The sequence below is a fragment of the Bemisia tabaci genome, chromosome 7 (genome assembly GCF_918797505.1).
Source record: "Bemisia tabaci chromosome 7, PGI_BMITA_v3".
Classification (NCBI taxonomy): Eukaryota; Metazoa; Arthropoda; class Insecta; order Hemiptera; family Aleyrodidae; genus Bemisia; species Bemisia tabaci.
Genome location: NC_092799.1, coordinates 91,762 through 115,948, shown reverse-complemented (window position 1 = coordinate 115,948; position 24,187 = coordinate 91,762). Strand labels below are relative to the sequence as shown.

At 39.3% G+C, this 24,187-nt stretch overlaps 1 protein-coding gene across 2 annotated transcripts in view; it reads left to right on the top strand.

Moving 5' to 3' along the window:
• The first annotated feature begins 15,481 nt into the window (after window positions 1-15,481).
• Window positions 15,482-24,187, top strand: part of LOC109040327 (organic cation transporter protein) — an 85,335-nt gene continuing 76,629 nt past the window's right edge. Inside the window, exons 1-2 of one of the 2 annotated variants that reach the window (XM_019056228.2) lie at window positions 15,505-15,629; window positions 17,976-18,143. The gene's annotated coding sequence lies outside the window, so the exon portion shown is untranslated. Of the gene's footprint in view, window positions 15,630-17,975; window positions 18,144-24,187 lie in introns of both variants that reach the window. The other variant, XM_019056227.2, reaches the window with a different exon arrangement.

The window sequence follows — 24,187 nt, the reverse complement described above, 5'->3', positions numbered from 1 at the left end:
ATGGTTTTGCGCAGCCGCCAGGACTTGACGTTAGCAGATGGTCCGTTGAGCGCTTTATATTACTGCAGATATTCAAGCTCATGTTTTTCGTGCGAACGTACGCACTGTTTTGTTAGCGAAGTACGTCAAGTTAAGTGCCCTCAAGGTAGCCAGATTGTGTGAAAAAACCTGGATATTTTACCTTTTAGTTGTATGAAGAATCCATCTTCCTCGATACATCGATAGATGTAGGATGATTTTGTATTTTTCTTGATGAAGACTCAGCAATCTGCCGCTCGTTAACCAACACTTTGGACTCGAAATTTTTATTTTATGGTAAACAATAATAGTAGCACTTACCCTTGGAACCTATTTTTCCTCCATGAATAACTCTTAAATCAGTCAAAAATAGACTGAGGCCTCTTTACTGACTACTGCCACTGCAATATCCTAACGTGATACGTTTTAATTTTCCATTTTCCAGCTTTTAAACATATATGGATACTCAAGAGGCTATGCCCCCTGCACTGCAGCCTGATTGTTGAAATTTTGTGTTTGCCGGAACGACATACATGACATAGGTTAAAAGGCGGAGCGTGATCGGTCGGCTATGTCTCATCGCTGCTATGTCGTGACTATGTCGGGTTGAACTCACGACAAGCTAACGGCACCCCTTTAGTGTCCGACAGTATGTCGTCCATTCCACCCGACAAAGCAGGGATAAGACATAGCCGACCAATCACGCTTTGCCTTTTAACCTATGTCATCTATGTCGGCCTGACAAACACAAAATTTCATCAATCAGGCTACGCGGCTCAACCCCCAGTAGGCGCTTCGCGTTCTCTTAGGCCCGCGTTGATCAAAGAATGACCAAAAAAAATGAAAATATTTTCATACCCGATTCTCATTCATCCAATCTTCCTCTGGCCGGGAGCATTTGGACCAATATGAATCGAATGAAAAATTGGCATTCATTTCAAACTTAACGCCAAGACCAAAACGAAACGGAACGGAGTGTTTCGTCGCTTTTGGATAGTCTGTAGCAAAGGAGCATACCTTCGATTCACTTACCCTCCGAACAGACCAAGATTCAACACTTACCGGTACAGATCTCTCGGCGTGACTCCAACTTAATATTCAAATGATGCGAACTGCCTTAACTGAGCACTCCCCCCTTAGTTTTGTAATTTTATACTCATTAGAGTTAAAACAATTTATTATTGACTCTAATTATAATTTTTGGAACTTCTTGGCTTTGTTTTTCCCGAGAAATGGTGTGGACTCAGCACCGTTTCCCCACCTTGATTTAACATTTCCCGTTTACTTCAATTTTCCGCTAAATTTGGAATTCCCGCCATTTTTCATTGGCGGGAATTCCAAATTTTGCCCCCCTTTCTAAGCTCTCTGATCTCCTCTAATATAAAAAAACCCTGGGTCCTTTTTTCAAATTCTGATCACAGCGGGCCCATTTAGGGACTACTACCTGTCGATAACCGCAAAAATCATGGAAATCGGCCCAGTAAAACGCTCATACGAAATATTACAAAAAAAAAAAAAACAATTACATTGTTTAAATGGGAAAATTCGCAACTTTACCACGTAATATAAAAAACCTGGATCATATTTTTAAAATCTGAATAAAGTGGGCTCATTTAGAGACAATTGCCTGTCGATTACCGAAAAAATCATGAAAATCGGCCCGGTAGAACGCTTGAACTAAGCGTTACCAGGTATTTAGGAGGTCTTAGAACTTATAGTATAGATGATTTTTAGCGGAGGGTTACAAATTGAACGTTTTTAAGTCAAAAGAAACTGTATTCATTGTGACATAGCCCCCCCCCCCCCCGCCCCCTTTGATATGTTTCTCGTTTTCTTTCAAGGAAATGACAGATTCCCTTGATTTTTTCCAAGGAAATCACCTGACCTCCTTGCATTTTGCAAGAAAATCACTCGCGATCCTTGCCTCCCACCAAGGAACTCACCAAGACTTCCTTGCTCGCCATCAAGGAGACAACCAGACTTCCTTGCTCGCCATCAATGAAATCACGAGAGTTCTTTGCTGGTCAAGGAAACAACCAGATCTCCTTGCTAGCAACCAGGGAAACCGGCATGTCTTCCTGATAAGTATAGATGTATGGAAATGAAATTAAGAATTTTCCTGCTCAAAATTTTGGTGGATACTAAACCCTCAAAAAGGGTAAAAATTCTGCCAAGCCTATGAGATCTTATCACAAAATTAATAGGTATTTATCTAAACAAATTTTAAAAAAGGAGAGGGGGGGGGGGAATACTAATCTCTTGAAAATTACAGAAGGCTAAAAGAAAAGCAACTGAAATTCTGTTTTACATTTCAAACCTCAAAATGTCTGACATCATTTGAGGTCAAGATTTTTTAAGTATAGGTACGCCCCAGAACTAGAACGAGCAAACGGGAAATAAATTCTGCTGAGAGTCCCCTTCAGTTAGTCTTGGACGCAACCAGCTTACCTTTGAAGCTAGTTCGGTTGCCTGGGTCACTAATACAAGGAAAGATAATTGGATTTGCTTCCTTCGAGAAGATGGCGAGGGATGAAATACGCAGTTCTTTTTTCAGTCTCAAACCTCAAAATATTTGATATCTTTTGAAGTCAAGATTTTTTACCATCTCCTCATCTCACTTTCATTTTCGTTTTGCATTCTAGGAAACAAATTCCACTCTTATACATCATTGAACTTTCTTTAATTTTTCGCTAATTATTCCCCTTCATTTCAGGTAGCCGCAACTCTTCTACCTTCAATAGCTATAAAAGGAACCATTGTATAATACTTACGAGACCTCCCTCGTTCAGATCAAGAATAGAATAAATGTTTTTAATTCAGATTCTGGCACATACTCTTTGAAAATTAAAAAAGAAGTCAGGTAGATGAAGGTAGAATTTTTAAAAAGAGCAAAAAAAAAAAAAAAAAAATTAGCTAAAATATCAAAAATTCTGGCGAGACGGTCCCGCTACTCTTGTGGGTGCGGTATGACTGAAAAGGTAGTGCCAATAATAAGGGTAGTAGAGCGAGGTTCAAAATTGCCGAAAAATGAAAATGCATCTTTTTACCAGTTCGAGTCGATTTTTCTTTCACCCTTTTCACCACTCGCCCACTTAGATCCTTCAAAATTCAGGACGGCTAATTATTACTGTGAGCGCCAGGCGGAAAAATCATAAATTTGACAGTCAGCTCCTTTATTTGAAGTGAACGAATACATTTCTAAATAAGTCCTCGGGATCTGCCACGAAACGGATTTCATAAGCTTAAAGTGCTAGCTCGAATTCAAGAGGAGTTTTTTCGAGCATTCAAGTAATCCTTCCATTGTTGTTCTACTTGCAATGCTTGAGGCTATACCTTGGTGTCTAAAAGTAAAAGAAGATGGGCTGCAGCTGACACTCAAATGATACGTATCGGGACCGTCTCGCCAGAATTTTTTATTTTTTAGCTAACTTTTTTTGGCTCTTTTTAAAAATTCTACCTTCATCTACCTGACTTCTTTTTTTAATTTTCAAAGAGTGTGCCAGAATCTGAATTGAAAACATTTATTCTCTTCTTGATCTAAACGAGGAGAGTCTCGTATTAAGTATTCCATCCCATCCCATCCCACCTATAATACTTACCCGACCTATGTCGTCAAATATTTCGTTTACGATAACTATCGTGAGATTTACGTTAGCTTCTTCAAATTTTGCAATTTTGTCCATTTTGGTCTTATGAGGAACTGTATAGATTTTCGGTTAAATCGCATTTACCGTTTACTTATAAACGGTAATTAACGTAAGTGCCCTACTTACGCTGTTTTCCACTAAACTGTTTTTATGAAAGATTCATTCCTTGGTTTCCTTGGTAACCTTTGCTTGCTATCAGTTGATGTTTTACCTAATTTCATTTCCCGGCCGAGTTTAGCGGATTTTATGCTACCTTTGTTTTTTTAATAAATCATAGCTAGGTTAGTTCTAATTTCTTGCCAGCATTTATTCTACCTCGCCCCCTTCCAGCTCATTTTTCTAACTCCTGCAGAACCCCCCCCCCCCCACTCATTTATTTATATTTGTTTTTCTTATGGCATGCCTTGCTCCCCTACCACCATTTTTTCGGGATTTCATTCATAGGGATAAAATATTGTATTGTATATCGATCCTCAATATATCGTTCAACATAAAGCAAGACAGACAGGGATACATCGGAATTAATTGATATTCACCGGGATAAAAGGTACACGGAAAGAAAAAATTGCTAAAATACGGTGACAAATCACCAAATTAGTGAAATCAACCCGGTGTTCTTAATGTATTTTGATGAGTTGTCACCTTTTTTCAGGAATTTTAAGAAAAGGGGAATAATCAGCGTGAAACGGGGTAGCTAAGGATAAAACAGGATATAGGTAGGGTTATCCCGCCCTTCGATATATTGATCTGCACTGAGAAAAAAAGTACGGTCAGGAGAACCGCAGTGCGTTAGCACGTACCGCACAGTACGGCCGATATTGAACACCGAATGTTTCGGTTTACACTACAGTATATCCTCGGTAGCTACTACCAGACTTCTCGGTTCGGGGTACCGAGATTCCCGATTCAGGGTACCGAACTCTCGGTTCCTGCTACCGAACTGCGATTTGCACAACCGGGGTGGTGCGGTTTGCGTTACCGACGTTTTTAGGGGTGCGCCGGTAAGGGTAGGGCGATGTGACGTAGCTGCTGGGGCAGGAGGGGGGGGGGCTCCGGCAGGGTAGCTGGCGCGTTTTTCGCTACCGCACGCTAGTAGGGAGTGCCCATTTTTGGTACTCCTGACTGCCGTGTTTTTTCTCGTGGGGAGGGGGGGGGGGCTAGGGTGCCCATTAATACATAATGTCGAGATATTTAATGAAAGGGGAGAGGGAGAGATGATTCCAAATTTCCCTCAATAGAGGAAAAGATCCTATGTACCCTCTGGAAGAGATGCAAAAATTCCCGTTGGTCCTGCTAAGACCAACAGGGATTTTTGCATCCCTCCCAGAGGATACATGGGATATTGTCTTCTATTGAGGGGAATTTGGAATCATCTCTCCCCCCCCCCCCTTTCATTAAATCTCTCGACTTCATGTATTAATTTGCAATAATAAAGTCACATTGTTTATTTTAATACCTGAGAGAAATTTAAATGAAAAATGAAGAGACCTCCCTCGGTCACTATTTGAGGCTAAAAAAGACATTCGGACCTTCAAAAGCGGGGCTCTTGTGTCATAATTTTGAAAATATTTAGTCAGACAGCACAGCAAATTTTAATCAAAATCGATGCCATGAAGCCTAAAATTTAATTTGGAAAATGATCTGGTGTTCGGCATGAAAAACAGTGCAGGGAGAGAAAAAGCTGGTTATTAATTTTTCCTAATTTTCCTTAAATTCATTTTTTTTTTAAATTCCCAAGTAACTTCAGTTCCTCCCAATTTTGAATCGCTGATCGGTCGTTGTAGGTGCATATGTTGAAGGCAAATAGTCAAATCAGGCATTTGGTTGAATGCCTAGGCAAATGGTCAAATATTTTCACTTAGACTGAAATTCTGATTATTTTACTAACTGTAGACAAAATAATGCTCTGATCATGTGGGAAGGAATTCTCTGTAGAAATTTGCTTCATACAATGATAAATACCTGAGTTATTTCTAGTCCTAGATTGCACATTTATCTCAAAATACACAGCATTTAATAAAATAAACTTATTTCACAATTTGGACAGCTGAAGAAATGTGAGGAGCATTTTTGAATAGGAAAGGCAATAACAGTCTGTACTTTAATGGATTTTCACACTTTAAATATTGGAAATTCGAGAGGTCTCTGTGAAAACATAAGAAACCTCGCAACATCTGAAAATTTGACAATCCGCCTAGGTATTTGATAAAATGCCTAATTTGACTATTTGCCTTTGACACATACACATCCCTCTAAACAAGAATTAAGCACGATTGAAAAATGAAAAAAAAAAAAAACCCCATTAGGTCTAAGAGCAAAGATTGGTTCATGCAAGGAACAGTATCTCTATTCAAGTCAGTGAGAAAACTTGCTTGAAGAGAACTGATTAAAGATCACTCTCATGAAATACAAATACAAATTCTGCATACACCATTTTAAAACTTAAGTATCAAGAAAGGTTTACAGAACTGCACAACTTATTATAATATCTAGTTCTTGTTAGAATATGAAGTTGGATGGGCATAAGACATTCAATGTAGGTATGCTAAAACTAATTCTCCCTGCGAAGAGCACTAGAGTCGTTAATAAAATAAAATGTGAGAATATCCTGATCGGTCACAATTGCAGAGAACATGGATGGTGTTGGAACGGAGAATAAAATAAAACACTGACTCGCCAGACAATTTTTGCGATTGAATCAGAAGGTATGAATTTTCTGCAGAGTTGGATGTGAATCTCTTGAGTACACTACACTTTCTGGTTTGTTTTTTTTTCATTCGCCTTTCATTAAATAATAGATGCACCACTGATTTTCATTTCAAAAATTATAAGATGAAAGTCCATATGTAGAGGTAACATGCATTTAAGCAACAACTCACTGTGCGCGCACCTGACAATAATTGCACAATCTTTAAGGTAAGAGCGTAAGCTTAAGTAGTGAGGCTGCAACTATTGGGTGAAATAGATGAATCAACACTGCTAAATTTTCAAACAAATACTGAGACTGCAAGATGCAATCAGCTGAGTAATTTGTTTAAAAAGTCATACAGCTATCAATTACTCTTTAAGGAGGAAGATGTTTTGAGGTTATACCGATGGGCTCATGTATCTCTCTGAATCAGACTCCTATTAAATTCAGGAGAGCAGGTTCATCAAACAAGAAAACTAACTAAAAAGAACAAAGGGGATTACTGAAAACTGTAGGTGGGTACCTGAGAAACATATGTACTTCAATTGTTAGACAAAATCATTGGAACGAGACAAGCTGGATCTGTGACGTTCGGTTACGTGAGAAAAGCACACTCTGTAGAACTGATTCGGAAGAAGATAGTCTCCTTTTTGTATAGATACGTTAACATTCTCACTTCGTTACCATGGCTTTGGAAGAAATAGAAATCACAAATTACAACGAGTGCAGTGTTCCGATATTAAATCCCTAGCGGGAAAGGAAAAAAATCCCTAGATTTCGCTAAAAATCCCTAAATCCCCAGATTTGCTCAAATATCCCCAAAAAATCCCTAGATTTTGCAAAAAACCGCCATTTTTAACGTAGAATCATGACGTCATTCGATATATCGATTTGCAATATTTAAATCTGATTGGCTCGTTTGAATTTTGCCGCTCTCTGAAAGCAGTGCTAATCCAGACCAATAAAATGAAAGAATATTAGTTGAGTTCTTCTTATTGTCTTTTTACTGTTGAATGCAGTAGAATGTCAAGTACATCGAGTGACGCAATCGTTTTAATTTCCGGCTTATTTACGGGGAAAATAGTGTTGCCGAAAAGGCCTACAAAATATAGATGAAAAAATATTTTCGATTGTCGAAGCTAAAATTGAGGTTAAAAAGTCGATTTTTGCTTACTTTACTTCATCAAAAAAAATCCCTAGATTTCCTGAAAAATCCCTAGATCCCTAGAAATTCCGGAAAATCCCTAGATCTAGGGATAAATCCCTAGACATCGGATCACTGAACGAGTGCCGAACTTGATCCTGGAGGCACAAGGTTGATGAAACAAAGAGGTGCCTAAATGGACGTTCCTGAGTACTTTAAGTAACTGATAAGCCATGAGACACACAATTCAGAGTTTCAAATACAAAAACTCAGCACTGTTTTTTAATTATTCAGGGATATGAGAGTTGATTTGAGATAAAATGAAGCATTCGACACTGCACAAGCGTGGCTGATAACAAAGGAGGATGATCACAGAGAACAGAATTGATAGACGGTGCACATTTCTCACTCACCCAGCTCCAGCTGTCCAAATGTTGCCGGCTCGGACCACACGCGGCAAATTCAAATATCATTATACTTATATGCACTTGTGATTGAAATTATTCACTCCATTTCCACGATCGGATTCAAAGCCCACGCCATTCTCACGCGTGGAAAGCTGGCACTCTGGTAGTAGCACCCAGCACGTCGGTTGCAATTACCATTTCGCCAACTACAACCGTGAGCTGTCCCCCTAACAACCTTTTTTTTTCCGTGAAGGATTCACCACTCTACAATACACCTGTTCACCTATTGCTTTCACTTGCTTCAGTCTTGGTACAAACAAATGAGACTTACCTTGACACAACAACAATGCTATGCGATTTTTGGAGGGAAAGAGGCTCCGCTCGGGATTCCACTGCGCGCGCACAGCCAATGATATACCACAGAATCCGCGGGGTGATTTAAATTGACGCTCTTTTATTTCTTGAGCGCAATATTTAACACTTCAAAAGAATTATGTCTGGAAAAATTTGCAGTCACCAGCCCGTGGAAAACACTCACTTGCTCAAAGACGGTTAGAAACCGAACTTTAAATTTGTTCACCCGAACGTTTCCGATTTCACCCGAGTGAAAAGCCGAGATGTGCAGTAATGTGAACCGTACCACCGTGGAATTTTTTCCACGGAAGAACCTCGGTCAAGTAAGCCGCGGCCTCTCACGGCTCGGTTCGCACTCCCGCACCCTGCGGTTCACATGACCGAGAGTACGGTGCAGGTAACCGTATTACTGCGCACCGTACTCCTCGGTATAAATTATTGTACTTTTTTTCTCAGTGTGTGTTTATCGATTATTGATATATTGTCCGATATGGAACAGGATGGGAAAGTGGCATAATCAATTTGAAACGGGATAGATAGAATAAATCAGGATAGATATGGGTAAAATAGGATATAGATAAGGATAAAACGGGATGTATTGATATTAACCGGGACAAAAGGGATGTTTGTCGTGTTTAAAATTTTTGCTGTGTTTGTTGTGTTTAATGTGTTCGTTTCTTTTCCACTCAACCCGACTATATTTTATCTTCAACTATACAGGGTATCCCCAAAGTCCCTTCCACCCCCTCTAAAATCTAACGTAATTAATATTTTAAAACAAAATTTCGGGAATGTCAAAACATGGCTGCTTATTGGTGAATTTGCATGAGACTTGGTATCAGGAGGCATTTCGACATGAGAAAGACGAATTCGTCATTGGATTTTTGATATTCTGAATAACTTCAAAATGACGAAGAAAATGGTGATAACTTGATATTACGGACGTTTACGGGTAGATTCGCAAGCTGCCATTTTGAAAATATTTGACATTTCAGAAATGCAATGCGGAGGAGTCATTTTTTGTCGAACCAAAAACCAACAGGACCCAGAGTTTCATTCGCGTCCCACCGTAAACGTCCGTAGTCTTGCACCAAACCATCCACCAAATTTCCGCCATTTTCCAGATGAAAAAAGATTGATAAGCATAAAACTGCATTAATCCCGTCTAATTTAAGTTCATCCTAATTCGTTTTCCATGAACGTTTTAAAAAACAGCATTTCATCAAACTAGAGAAGATTAAATTAACGTCATTTCATTTCGCCTTCAATTTCAGTGTAGGCAACAGCAGCTTCCGCGTGGTCGAATTGCGGTATCGTCGTGAAATTGCACGCTCACTCCGGCAAAACAAGCGCCCATTTGGTCGGATACGGGTACATCATCCCCGAAACAATATCGCCTTAATGCTCCCCATTATGAAATTAATAATTTTTTGTGAAGCATCTAGACCCGTGACTTCAGTCACGGGCTTTCCGCTAGTTATACAATGGTTCCTTACATAGCTATCGTAGGTAAGAGGAGTTGCGGCTACCTGAAATGAAGGGGAATAATTAGCGAAAAACTAAAGAGAGTTCAATGATGTATAAGAGTGGAATTTGTTTCCTAGAATGCAAAACGAAAATGAAAGTGAGATGAGGAGATGGTAAAAAATCTTGACTTCAAAAGATATCAAATATTTTGAGGTTTGAGACTGAAAAAAGAACTGCGTATTTCATCCCTCGCCATCTTCTCGAATAAGGAAGCAAATCCAATTATCTTTCCTTGTATTAGTGACCCAGGCAACCGAACTAGCTTCAAAGGTAAGCTGGTTGCGTCCAAGACTAACTGAAGGGGACTCTCAGCAGAATTTATTTCCCGTTTGCTCGTTCTAGTTCTGGGGCGTACCTATACTTAAAAAATCTTGACCTCAAATGATGTCAGACATTTTGAGGTTTGAAATGTAAAACAGAATTTCAGTTGCTTTTCTTTTCTCCTTCTGTAATTTTCAAGAGATTAGTATTCCCCCCCCCTCTCCTTTTTTAAAATTTGTTTAGATAAATACCTATTAATTTTGTGATAAGATCTCATAGGCTTGGCAGAATTTTTACCCTTTTTGAGGGTTTTTTGTGGTTATATCAGTTATTTTTGGTTTTTCTGAATATGCTGAGACCATTAGACGCTTAATAAAAGGGAGGAAATTGTTAAGCTATGAATATTGGTGGGTAAGGATTCATTACAAACAAAGTTCCCTCTTGATGTTATGCTTCCCTTGGAGATGAAAAATATTTCCATCCAAATTTTAAAGACAGGGAGAACAAAATTGAATACAGGCACTCACAATAAAATACTGCTAGTATATTCATGCTAGTATATTCCTGCATGCTAGTATATTCCTGCATGCTAGTATATTCCTGCATGCTAGTATATTCCTGCATGCTAGTATATTCCTGCATGCTAGTATATTCCTGCATTTATCCTCTTTAAATGGAGTTATGAGGTGAAGCTTAAACTAAGGACATGACTTGAAAAACTATGTTAGGTGAAAAAAAAAAAAAAAAAAAAAAAAAAAAAAAAAAAAAAAAAAGGTCAACTTTGGTTTGAATGACATTTACTTAATCAGAGTATCCAAAATTTTACAGTTGGTTACCTTTGAATAACCTCTGCTTGATTCCTCACAGAATAATTCCAACAGGGATCAGCTCATATATTTTGAAAAATGTGCTCCAATTAATTTCAAATTAAAAAAACTCAGCAGCATATTAAATCAAAGTGAGTAAGAATAGAGATCTTAGCAGTGTATAGTATAGAGTAGGTATCACTTAAATTCCTTCCGTTCAGTGCAAATACATTTGCCCCATCCGCTATTTGCTTCGAGACTCAATAGCTATAGTAGCAATGTCCGCGGAGATGCCTTTGCTTATAATATCCTACGGGAGCAAGGAAAGATAAGGAAACTTGAAAATTGCAATGCAAATTTCTTGAATGAACCTTCATAACTAGCATGTATTTATCAACATACACATTCTCTGAAACTATACTATGGTTTGAGCACTATAGTGATAATTTGCGTGACAATCATACAACACACAATTAGAGTGTTCTAAAGGGTTTGAAGATAGAGTGGCCAGCAGCCTGATTGTTGAAATTTTTTGTTTGTCGGGACAACATAGATCACATAGGTTGAAAGGCAGAGCGTGATTGGTTGGCTATGTTTTATCGCTGCTTTGTCGTGCCTATGTCGCGTTGAACTAACGACAAGCTACCGGCACCTCTCAAGTTTCCGACAGTATGCCATCCATTCCACCTGACAAAGGCACGACAAAGCAACGATAAGACATAGCCGACCAATCTCGCTCCGCCTTTTAACCTATGTCATCTATGTTGTCCCGACAAACAAAAAAATTCAACATTCAGGCCGCTGATGGATTTTGCATGGTCACTGTGGTTTGGCATGGTTCAGCAAATATTGATTCTGACATTAGGTAACACACATTGAAATAGCTCAGCACATACCTTAAGTAGAATTTTGGCATCCGACTCGGCATAGATTTGTTGCTAAAACTACTGCCGCTGCCTTTAAATCCTTGATATGGGTCTCTCTTAAAACCAGATTATAAGCATTTTTTGACATCGAACAGATTTCCGCAGGGATAAGGGTACTAAAATTCACTTATTGTCATAGGTACTTACAGTTTTGTTGCAAACGAATGAACCACGGATGGTACACTGAACTTGTAGCACGGTAATAACGGTAGGGACAAAATTTAGAGATAGTAGTGAACAATAAATAGTGACTTGTGTATGGTGTTATTGCTAAAATTTTTGCTACATTTGCAAAATGTTGGCTGAATTAGCTTATGGTCTTGCTTTTTTACTAATTATTTCGCGAAACTCACTAAAATCAATCGCCTCTTTAGCATTCTGAATATTGCGATTTCCACTGCCCGATAAATGGCTGTTTATACAAGATACTAGCCGTTCTGGACGCGCTTTGCGCGTCCGTCACGGCCAGCCAAGGGGCTGCGCCCCCTGGACCCCCGATCTCTCACTACTCGAGTGACATTCGGCTTTGATCACTAAGTTTGCATAATTAGTAATCATATCCTCATTTCATTTCTTTCCCTTTCCTTTTTCCTTTTTTGTAGCATCTTGGTCCATTTACAATTATTATTTTAAAATAGCTTTCCCCTAGTATACAATAAATGGATGCTTCAAACGGAATCAATTGTTTTAATGACATTTTCGGCTAAATCATGGGTTTTCCCAGGAGGGCAGCCTCTTATCCCCCCCGGACTCTATTGCGTTGCTGGGTAAGTTGCTTTTTTAGCACTTTTCCCAATTCAAATCCATGTAAAATATTGACATTTATCGCACAATCTGGCAACCTCTCGAGTGAAATAGAAAAAGGTGGAATCGCTGAAAGTCTGAATCCTTCGAAGTTTATATTAATGATGATGATGATGATTAATGATACTGCTAATGTAACGTTTTTTGTGATTAGAACAGTTGAAAAAGATAATTGTACAGTTTAATTTTGCCGAATGAGCAAATTGTGTAATTTTGTTTGTGTGCATATTTTCTGACTGGAGCGGCAAGTAAATCCTCGAGACTCTCGTTTGAGACATCCGCGGACCTAACTGAACCCCAAAAAATAAACAATATTTGGCCTTCTCGCAATGTTTTTGCCAGGCCCTATTCGGACCCGTGGTTCCAGGACCATACACACCGCGCTAAGAAAGAAGACTGAAAGCAATATTTCTGGAGATATAAGACTTAAAGCATCGTTTCTTAGTGAATTTTTTTTTTTTTTTGTCATGGGAACGGAGTTCCCCATGATATTAGAATCGTTCCGTTGCTTTCGCTATGGGATTCCCTATACCTCTGCGACCTTGAGCGTTTCGCCCAGTCTCCGATTTTTGGTTGATTTTCCGATGTATCAAAAACCGTTGTATTTTTTAGCCAATCATGTCTCTACGTCAAGTTGTGTTGATTGCTAAAATTTGCTTTCAGCGAGTTTTTTTTCCACCTTGAGATGTCGTTTCTGACTGGTAAATCTGCGCAGAACCACGAAGTTCCGTTTTTAGGCAAATTCTTTTTTTTGGGAGGTTCTGATTGGTTATTTTTCGCCATCAGTTTTCTGTTCGTTGGTGCAAAAGATCGCCTACCTCGGTGCTCTTGAGAAGCCGCCATTATCCCACCTCAAATTCGAAAAATAGAAGTAAAGAAATAATTACCATCGTACAAGGTGGAAAATTGTTCTGGAGGACTCGTTACGGATATATGAGCCAAAATCAGAACTCGATTGATTGATTTAATCCATGAATACAGAAATATTGCCTCAACTTACTGCCGCGATAGCAAATGCATGATGAGATGAACCTTGAGACACATGATAGCATAGGTAAACAATGTCTCACAGAGAGAGGCGCTTAGCTCATTTCTTTCATATCTCAGAAGCTACGAAGCATCGAAAACAACTCTTGTGATAAGCCCCGCCCACCGTCAGAGTCTTTTGTAAGCTATTTTTACGCTCTCGACCGCGGAGCCGTGATAGCCTGGTTGACTAAGACGCCACATATTTATGAAATGGAGCGGGCACCAGGCAATCGGGAGTTCGATACCCGACGGTGCGTGTTACTTTTTAATGGTTGTATTGAATGTTTCAGACTAATCATCAAAAAATAATTAATACTAGATGATAAATGTGCGAAAATTTTCTCGTGAGTTAATATGTTAAACATAAATACTGGAATATACCTCCTTCATATAATCAGCCACATGTTCCCCCAAATTAATGACGTTATTTTCTTTTTTCAATAAAGTTAATTTGCATTCAACGTTCGTAAGTTAAGCGAAAAGTACCTATTGATACAAATAGAAAGACATGAAAATAGTATGTCTAACATTTCAGTTGTTTTTTTTTTATTTATTTTTGTTTTTTTGTTTTTTCAATAAAACAAATTGACTGGGACTAGAATCATTGTATCTCTGAAGACAAAAGCTAAGTTTTTTGATACAGAAATACTAATATATTCATCCTTTTTATAATCAGGGAGATGTTGACCCAAATATTGATGTATATTTTCTCCGTTCGCCCAAATTAATGATGGTATTTTCTTTTTTCAATAAAATTAATTTACATTCCACGTTCTTGAAGCAATATTTTCTCCAAAATTCAGCAAAAAATAACAATTTATACCTACTCAAAAAGTAAATAAATAAATAAATAAAGCAATGACATGAAAGTAGTATAGGTAGTACACATCTAACATTTCAGTTACATCTATTTGAATGAAAAAAATGGCAACTTAGGAAGCACATAGGTCACTTATGATGCGTATTCGGGCATATGCGTAGAGTAAAAATATCATACTTTACGCCGAAAAAACGAAACTGAAAGTTAAATGCGTTAACTTCCGAAAACCATACATAATCCAACGGAAATAAATAATTGGTAAATAACAGCTTTCTTGTATGCAAAGAAAAAAAATTAAAAATGTTAAAAAAGAGATGTCGACACAAAATTACATAGGTAGCCCCTTCAATTCTGAAGATACTACAAACGAACTGTACCTACCTTAAAAGTTTCATATCCCAGAAGCAAAAGTTCCCATGGCGAATATTGCTATCGCTAGCGATTGCAAAAACCAACTTGTTTTTTTTTCTTTTTTTTTTCTGTGAAAAGAAACGTTATGTTTTGTTCTCGTTTTCGCAATTTACAAACTTAACGATAGCAAAACGACACTTTTTTAGCCCATAAAATTGATGCAGATTCAACTCAAAAAACAAGATTTCGGAGACAAAAAATGACGCTTTAAATCAAAATAATATCTCAAGAAAATTTGTTTTCCGTGAAGCCGTATGTAAACGTTCAAGAAATGCCAAATTCCCTTGGTTAAAACACGTATATATGAGGAATGTTATGCATATTTTCCTCGACATGTTCAGGATTTTCAATTAATAATTGATAGCGTAATTGTCTGAAAAGTTTGGGACAATATTCACAATTTTCCGACTAAATTCGTCTTTTATTAAGGAAATTTGTCAACTGTTACAGGTTCATACGCTGTTCTTCTCCAACACGGGAGTTGAAGTGCTCCAGCCTCGAAAATATTCGGTCTGCACTCTTCTTCTCGGTCTTGGCTCGAGGGCCAATTACGCCAGCGGAGCCCTAGCCGTGGCTCCGATTGGCCCGTCGCGCCCGGGCGGCCGTGAGCGGCAGCGCTGCACGGGGCATCACGGCGGCGCCGCGCCGCGCCGCGCCCGGACAATGTTTACCAATAGCTCAGTTCCCCGACGCTCGTCTCCCCCAAAACTCGTCCGTCCAAACCGCAGTCTTAACCGCAACCGGCTCGCGATCGTTTCAGTGCTCCGATCTCACGGGTTCCATTAGGTGAGTCATTCCGTCTACCGGACTTAGAGGTTATAATTCCTCGTTTATTCCCTTTTAGTTGTGAGAATATTTTTTGTTTTTATTCCTTCCTATTGATTTGCGAATCTACAGTAACCTGCGGACTGATTGTTAAAATTTTAGTCAGAATTTTAGACGAAGAAGACGAAAGGGGTATGGAGGGCTCCTATTGGTTAAAGGGGCACGGTGCGTTTTAAACAATTTTAATGCGGTCAACATACCACCCGCGATTTTTTTGCGGAAATGTCAACTAGAATGCGTACTGATTGAGGAACAACAAACCGCGAAATCTGTGATGGGGCCGTTTTTGAGAAAATGCGATTTTTCGCTTTTTTGGCGGGAATTTCGGGTCAAGGCGCTGAAAAAGTCAAGTTAGGCTGTTTTTGTAGTTCGTAAATGCATATCCTATACATTTTGAGTCAATCAAGTGCCAGTAGATCAGTGCGGTAGATTCGTGCATATTGCCCAAAATTCATATCCTGAAATCCACGACTTTTGGGTTTTTGGGGGGTTAGTCAAGGAGAAATCCGAAAAAAAGAGGGTTAACCCGGAACAAATTACTTAACAAACTTTTCCTACGTAAACTTCTTCAGTAGGTCCTATTGAACAACATAACAAAAGTTTACCACGGTTCGCTCCCGGAACACCCCCCCAAATTGCCTAAATTTCAAAATGGCGGCCATAATAAGGCCTCTGGGAGTTCGATTTTTTTAAAAATACGCATACAGTGTCATGTGAGGTGTCAATTCCTATGTAATTTTGGTCGTAGATTTCAAATATGAAGTCAAAAAAGTCCCTTGATCAAAAGGGGGTACCCCAAATCCAAGATGGCAGCCAATTTTGAAAGTCAAGAGGGTGGATTTTTAAAAAGTTCGCGTGATAAGGCAAGTGAGGTATCATTTCTTATGTAATTTTGGTCGTAGATTTCATTTATGAAGTCATAAAAGCCCTCAAGTCAAAGGGATTTCTCCAAATGCAAAGATGGCGGCCAGCTTTGAAAGGCAGGAGGGTGAATTTTTGAAATGTTTACGTGACATCCCTAGTAAAATAGAATCAACCTGACGTCAGGGAATGTTTCATAAACTACCCTGAGTCAGATTGATATCGGCCTGAATCAGTCTGACTCAGGGTAGTTTATGAAACATTCCCTGACGTCAGGTTGATTCTATTTTACTAGGGATGTCACGTAAACATTTCAAAAATTCACCCTCCTGCCTTTCAAAGCTGGCCGCCATCTTTGCATTTGGAGAAATCCCTTTGACTTGAGGGCTTTTATGACTTCATAAATGAAATCTACGACCAAAATTACATAAGAAATGATACCTCACTTGCCTTATCACGCGAACTTTTTAAAAATCCACCCTCTTGACTTTCAAAATTGGCTGCCATCTTGGATTTGGGGTACCCCCTTTTGATCAAGGGACTTTTTTGACTTCATATTTGAAATCTACGACCAAAATTACATAGGAATTGACACCTCACATGACACTGTATGCGTATTTTTAAAAAAATCGAACTCCCAGAGGCCTTATTATGGCCGCCATTTTGAAATTTAGGCAATTTGGGGGGGTGTTCCGGGAGCGAACCGTGGTAAACTTTTGTTATGTTGTTCAATAGGACCTACTGAAGAAGTTTACGTAGGAAAAGTTTGTTAAGCAATTTGTTCCGGGTTAACCCTCTTTTTTTCGGATTTCTCCTTGACTAACCCCCCAAAAACCCAAAAGTCGTGGATTTCAGGATATGAATTTTGGGCAATATGCACGAATCTACCGCACTGATCTACTGGCACTTGATTGACTCAAAATGTATAGGATATGCATTTACGAACTACAAAAACAGCCTAACTTGACTTTTTCAGCGCCTTGACCCGAAATTCCCGCCAAAAAAGCGAAAAATCGCATTTTCTCAAAAACGGCCCCATCACAGATTTCGCGGTTTGTTGTTCCTCAATCAGTACGCATTCTAGTTGACATTTCCGCAAAAAAATCGCGGGTGGTATGTTGACCGCATTAAAATTGTTTAAAACGCACCGTGGGGGTGGTTGCAATGGACAAAGGAGGCAGGTAATAGACTACCTAAAGGCAACTCATGAGCGACCCTACAGATAGTCCATCATTTACCCCCTTAGTTCACAGGATCCTCCCATTTTAACCACTGGGAAAGCTCCGCACTCCTTATTTCTTCTTTTTCAAGCCAATTTCTTAGTTCTAAATTTATACAAAATAGTTTCCTAACAGGAAAGAAAAACAAAGGAAGTGTTCAAGAAATTACGTTGAGTAGTTTTCCAAAGGAAAAATGAGGTATAATAGAAAATCTGCAACGTTACAGAAGCAGCTACGTGGCTCCGCGCTTTAGACATTGATATGTGGACAGCATAAAAAAGGAGGGTTCAATGAATGTTTAAAGGATCAATTGAGTTGGATATAGAGCAAGAGAAGTGAAAAAGGCAATGGAAGAACCTTCGGAGCCGGATAATTCCTCGTTTCCCACACGAAGGTACGTATCTCCCTTCCGCGGTTACAAAATTGACCAAAAGAATTCAAGTATGAACAAGAATATGACTATGGAATCTATGCCCGAAATTTTTCCGATTTTGGTGGCTAATACGAGGAAATTTCACATAAATTTTCAATTTGATGCACCCAACAGGAATTTTGCTATGGAAATTTTGCAACATCGACATTTAGATAAAAGCTTACGTCTGGGAAAGGACGGTTTCGAGGTTCCGATGGATTTGCACGTGGGTCGGGTTTTGCTCTCGGTCAAAGATACGACTGAAAAGCTAAATTCATTGAAATTCTCTTCAAGGTTTAGGATGGTCTCTTGCGGTGAAAAGCAGCGGAAAGCAAACAGGCTCCCATATTCAGTCGTCTTATGTGTACTTATATAATTGTACTAGCCGTTCTGGACACAGCCAGCCAAGGGGCTGCGGCCCCTGGACCCCCGATCACTCGCTACGCGAGTGACATTCGACAGTCCAATTCGCTCCCCAGATCTTTACAGAGGATTATAATTATTTTTGTTTGTTTTTTCAAACGAAGTTCAATTGAAATTAACGGAAACACTACAAAAACATGCCTTATATCTAACTATAAAATGATTTTACATTGCGGAGAGAAAATGGCATGATTTTTACAAACCTTAAAGGAAGGTTATACCTAACTAGCCGTTCTGGACGCGCTTTGCGCGTCCGTCAAGGCCAGCCAAGGGGCTGCGCCCCCTGGACCACCGATCACTCGCTACGCGAGTGACATTCGACAGTCGGCTCGCTCCGCGAGCCATTTTTCTCAGTGATTGGACATTTGATCACTAAGATGTATACATTTTGGAGACTCTGGAGGCAAAAATGATTTCGTCACAGAACCTTGTTGCCGGAGTGTGCAATCATTGGCACATGAATAGATGTTTGCAGATAAAGTGATGATGGGGATCGATCATTTCTTCAAAAACGCATTTGACTGGGACGCCATCCCACCGAGTGGCGGAAAAAGACAATCCATGGATCTCCTTCCGCAATTTGACTCGCTGAAGTAGCAAAAGTTCATCTTTACCTCTTAAGAAGATTATCGGTGGCGTAGGGGTCTAAAAACTGCTCAACGATAGTATAGTTCGAGTTCCGAGTCGCAATGAGCCCACTCGTGTTTTTTTCTTATATTTTCATCGCATATAAATTTCTCTGATGTTTTTGTTTTATTCTCTCTGATTGCATAATTAGTAATCATATCCTCATTTCATTTCCTTTCCCTTTCCTTTTTCCTTTTTTGTAGCATCTTGGTCCATTTACAATTATTATTTTAAAACAGCTTTCCCCTAGTATACAATAAATTGATGCTTCAAACGGAATCAATTGTTTTAATGACATTTCCGGCTAAATCATGGGTTTTCCCAGGTAGGCAGCCTCTCGTCCCTCCCGGACGCATATTCCCAAACCCCGCGTGGATTGTGAAAAATCTAGCCTGTCCTCAAAATCGTTAGCCGCTGCCTTCTGAGCCCTGCCGCGGTCGGCATGGGCCTCTTCAGCAAGTGGCCTTGGGCACTGCGGCCATCCTCTCTCCTTTCTCCTTTCTCCCGTCTCGCGTCTCGCCGCCCCGTCTGATTGTCTCTTCAACCCTTCGGAATGAATGGGGGTGACCTCGCGGTCCACTCTTTTTGTTTTCCGGAAAATATCTTCTTCCTCCTCAAAACAAGCCCTTCGCAGAGTTGTCACATGTTGAGTGCATTTTGAAATGCACCATTGACAGTATTTTTAGGTTTCTGCCTTCATTCATTATGTTCAGTCTCTCAAACAACGTAGTTGAATGATGAACTTTTTTTGGGGAACATTTATTTTTCATAAAAATTTCTATTCCTATTTAATGGGGTTTTAATAGCTCTCCTATTGATTCGGGTGAGACACCAAGTGCATATTCATCCTCGCAAATGCAGAGACTTTTTTTTATAACTTTTCTTCACCACCAGGTTTACTGTTTATCCTTTCAAGCAAGGTGATAGGTTCTGCGCAGAACTATATAAGTAAAAGAAAGGAAATAATTGAAAAAAGAAAAAAAAAATTACTTGAATTTTTCGTCAAGAATACTGCTCTTGAATCAAGAATAAGGTCACTGGAATAAGGCCGAATCCTGCTCGATATGAGCGGCAGCGGCTTTTTTCTCAAAGTAGGTACGCATTTTGCAGCTTAAGCCAAGAGAAATCTCCTCCTAGCGGCAAATTCAAGAATATTAATTCTTACGTAATCATTTTTTTCCAGTACAAAAGCTCCGCAAATTCCACTAATCAAAGAGGCTTGTGAGATGCATATGCATTGCGCTGCTCTAAAAATGTTCCGAGAGTTATTTTCCATCAAAAATGTTTTTTACAAAGAACATAACGGTAGGCATAGCCAATAGACAAGTTTATTGATCATGCGATCAACGAAGGTGACGTCATGACTTTGCATTGCGAAATTTTCGGCATTAAAAAATATTTCCACTGCACGTAATTTAGGCATTTTTCGGTGAAAGGGCGTACGAGACGTCCATTTCTGCTAAGATTGTGCAACGTAGTTCTCTATCCGACTGTTTTGCTGTTTATTTTTCGTTGAATCTGCTCAGAGTTTTTCCTGGCGATTTAAAGGACATAAATCGACTGTGAATGAATTTCATTTGCCGCGAACGGTAAGAAAACTGCGCAATCGCAACAGCATGGCAAGCTCCATTCGCCCTTTTACCGAAAAAGTCCTCAAATTCTGCTGTTTCAAAAGATTCAACTGAATAAATAAATATTACATCGATTAATTCGTGGCCAAAACTGTTGAGAAGAAATCAGAGGAAGGGCATGAAGGTTGGACGGAGATGAGAGACTACCTGAGCCGAGCCGGTGCGGAGGAGTCTCGGACCCGCACAAGGGGCTTCGGTTGGGGTCTAAACGGGATTTCACAATCCACGCGGGGTTTGGGAATATGCCTCCCGGACTCTATTGTTGCCGGGTAAGTTGCTTTTTTAGCACTTTTCCCAATTCAAATCCATGTAAAATATTGACATTTATCGCACAATCTGGCAACCTCTCGAGTGAAATAGAAAAAGGTAGAATCGCTGAAAGTCTGAATCCTTCGAAGTTTATATTAATGATATATTAATGATGATGATGATTTTGAGAAAATCAAGTTTGATACTGAAAAATTAAAAAGAGCCAATTAAGCAATGAGGATTGCTGAAAAGACAATTTAAACTGGCGACCACACTTTTTTTTAAAAATTTAATATTTTAACTTTTGCCAGTTTTTTGCTCAATACGTTCATGGACTGGGTCAAATTATGGTGATGTACCATCGGGGAAAAAAGAGGCTGCTACGCACGGTGGCAAATTCTTCAGGAGATGATTGCGAAATTGGGTTAGAAAACTGGAATAAGAGTTTCCTCTGAGAAAATTTATTTACCATCTCGAAGCCATTTGCCCGCTCTTGAATTCTCTCTTGTATTTTTGAAGGGTGGACTGTGAGAGGTTTCATTTTAAACCGTAGGTACCTATGACATACTGGGATTTCAGCAGTTCTTTCTGATATTGACATTCTTGGATTTTGTTTATTAGCAATGCTCGCGTTAGACAGAAAGGAACCAAGCCACATCAGCCATTGCCAAATTTAATCGGGCACTTCAATTTTTTACATGAAAACGGTTTTGCAGATTTTTGTGCAAATATCTATGAATTTTCTCCATAATACAAAGCAAATTCCCTGAAATTTTCAAAGGAATCCGCACAAATATTCTCTCGTGAAAAACGGCTTGGTTCCTCTCTGTTTAACGCGGTCCAAATGAACTCATGTCATCACTTGAACTCTACCCTGTAGCGCAATGCGTCATTGCTTCATGCACCTTTATTTTGATGATCATTCATCGAAAGCTCCTTTGCGTAGGAAGAGTTGCTTCGATATTCAACGTCAGCGTCGTTCGGCGCTTTCTTACTTACGTGGAACTTTTCCCCGCGCATGTGGCACAAGGCGTCCTTGGCCACCATTTTCATGAGTAGATAAAAACGGTTGCTAAGCGTCGAATTTGTTGCTTAAACATTCGAAGTGAGGGCGAACTATGTTATTCTTTAAAATTGAAATCTCTCTTGTGCAGGCTGACGTCAGCCTCTCTCCAATGGATATTTATTGGCGAAGGATATCTTTTAACATCAAAATAGCCACACCTTCGGATACCTACATTTGTGAGTGAATGATGGTTTTGGAATGGAATGATGGAAAAAAACGAGCAATTGTATGCAGAAACAACGTACAAATTTTGCAGCACTGCTCAATCTGCACAACCTCGCACATAATTTACAACAAAAATAGAAGACCAAACAGATTCTGAAAATTATAAATGGAAACATGAGCAATATTCCGGCACGTATTTTTGGGAGCAAAATACCCATTTCGTTCGCTTCAGTTGCAAATTGAGCTTTGAGTCGCACACTCGCACAATCCAAGTAGCAGTTGAACACTTATACTTCGTCGTCGAAAAGTATGGCTCATGCAGTTGGGCCAATCAGTGCTTGACTTCGTGTCACCATAATTTGAACTTCTCGAAAGTAAAGATTTCGAATGACCCCAAGGTACTACCTGAATTTTTTATGAAAACGCATAAAATTCATTTTATTACCACGTTTGGTGGTTAATTAAGACGTTTATTACACTTTACTTTCACCAGAAGTACTCGAATCGCATTTTCTCGCAAGCATGAGTGATTTTTGTGCACATCTCACGGTTAAATGAACTTGTGCGAGCGTATTTTATGACTCATTCTTTCCGCGCGACAACATGACGTTCCGAAAACCAGTTCTCCAAACCCATAGTCCGGTGGTCGGTCTAGAAAATGAGTCTTTAAATCGAGAGCATCCCAGATAGTCTCTGAAGCGGTCATGCGAGCAAGATAACTGAAGACTAGGTCCTTGGGCTCGGGACTCAAGCCTTGATCCACTATCATCCGAGAGGCTGTTCACCCGTTAATTACCTATAATTAACGGACATTCAATTGAAAAAGTAGAACTAGTTTCACTAGAATATTTGTCCTGAATATGACGCTTGATTTAGATGACTCGTTCGCTTCTGCGATAAAATGATCACTAGCGGCGATGATAGCCGTTTTGGTGATTCCAGTTTAAATAGGTACTTCATTTTGATAGAGAACTACTATTTCTGGCTCATTTTAAGAACAGCACGGGTGCTTTTTCATTCTCCATGCAGGTAGGTTTTTATGAATCCGCTAGAGATTGTAGTTCCTCATTGTAGAATTCAGTCCATCTGATCAAACGAACCATCGCACATGAATGAAATTCAGCAGCTAAATACTTTTTTCCTCCTTAATATTACTCTTAGAATATGGTGGACACGGTGCATAACGTTTGCGCACACTTTTCTTACCGATAACGTTTGCGCACGCTTTTCACGAATATCATTTGCGCACACTTTTTACCGATAACGTTTGCGCACACTGCACTATTTGGCAACGCTGCAATGATGCTACGCGTGTCACCCGAAAACCGGAGTTTGTTTTGATCCGGGCGGTCATAGTATCGCTTGATGATAAGACTCACAAAATAAAAGATGATGAAATTATTGTTTTAACCATTCGTATCTCGATAAGGACCTGAAAATTACGGAGTTTCTGGAAATGGTTCGTGAAGTTAAATACCCCGACAAAAATGATTCAGACGAAGAAAATGACCCGGAGGCTGTAAATGACTCTTTCAATTCAGACGAGCCTGGTGAATCCATTTCTGAAAATGGTGTTGATGACACTTGCTCTTCAAATGCAACCTGCCCTAAAAACAGCCCTAAAACCCGTCCTTGCACTGAAGATGATTCCAGTGAAGACAGTGACAGCATTTTTAGCTGAAGTAACAGCGAAAAATCTGTGAGTAACCATATGCCTTATTTTCTTAACTTTCTTCATTTTCTATTTTCTTCTTATTAACTTATTTATTCATTTACTTATTGATTGCTTATTGGAATTAATTTAAACGAAAATTTCCCCTCGTCCGTTTATAAATCATCCGTCCGTTGAATTGTTTTATCACGAA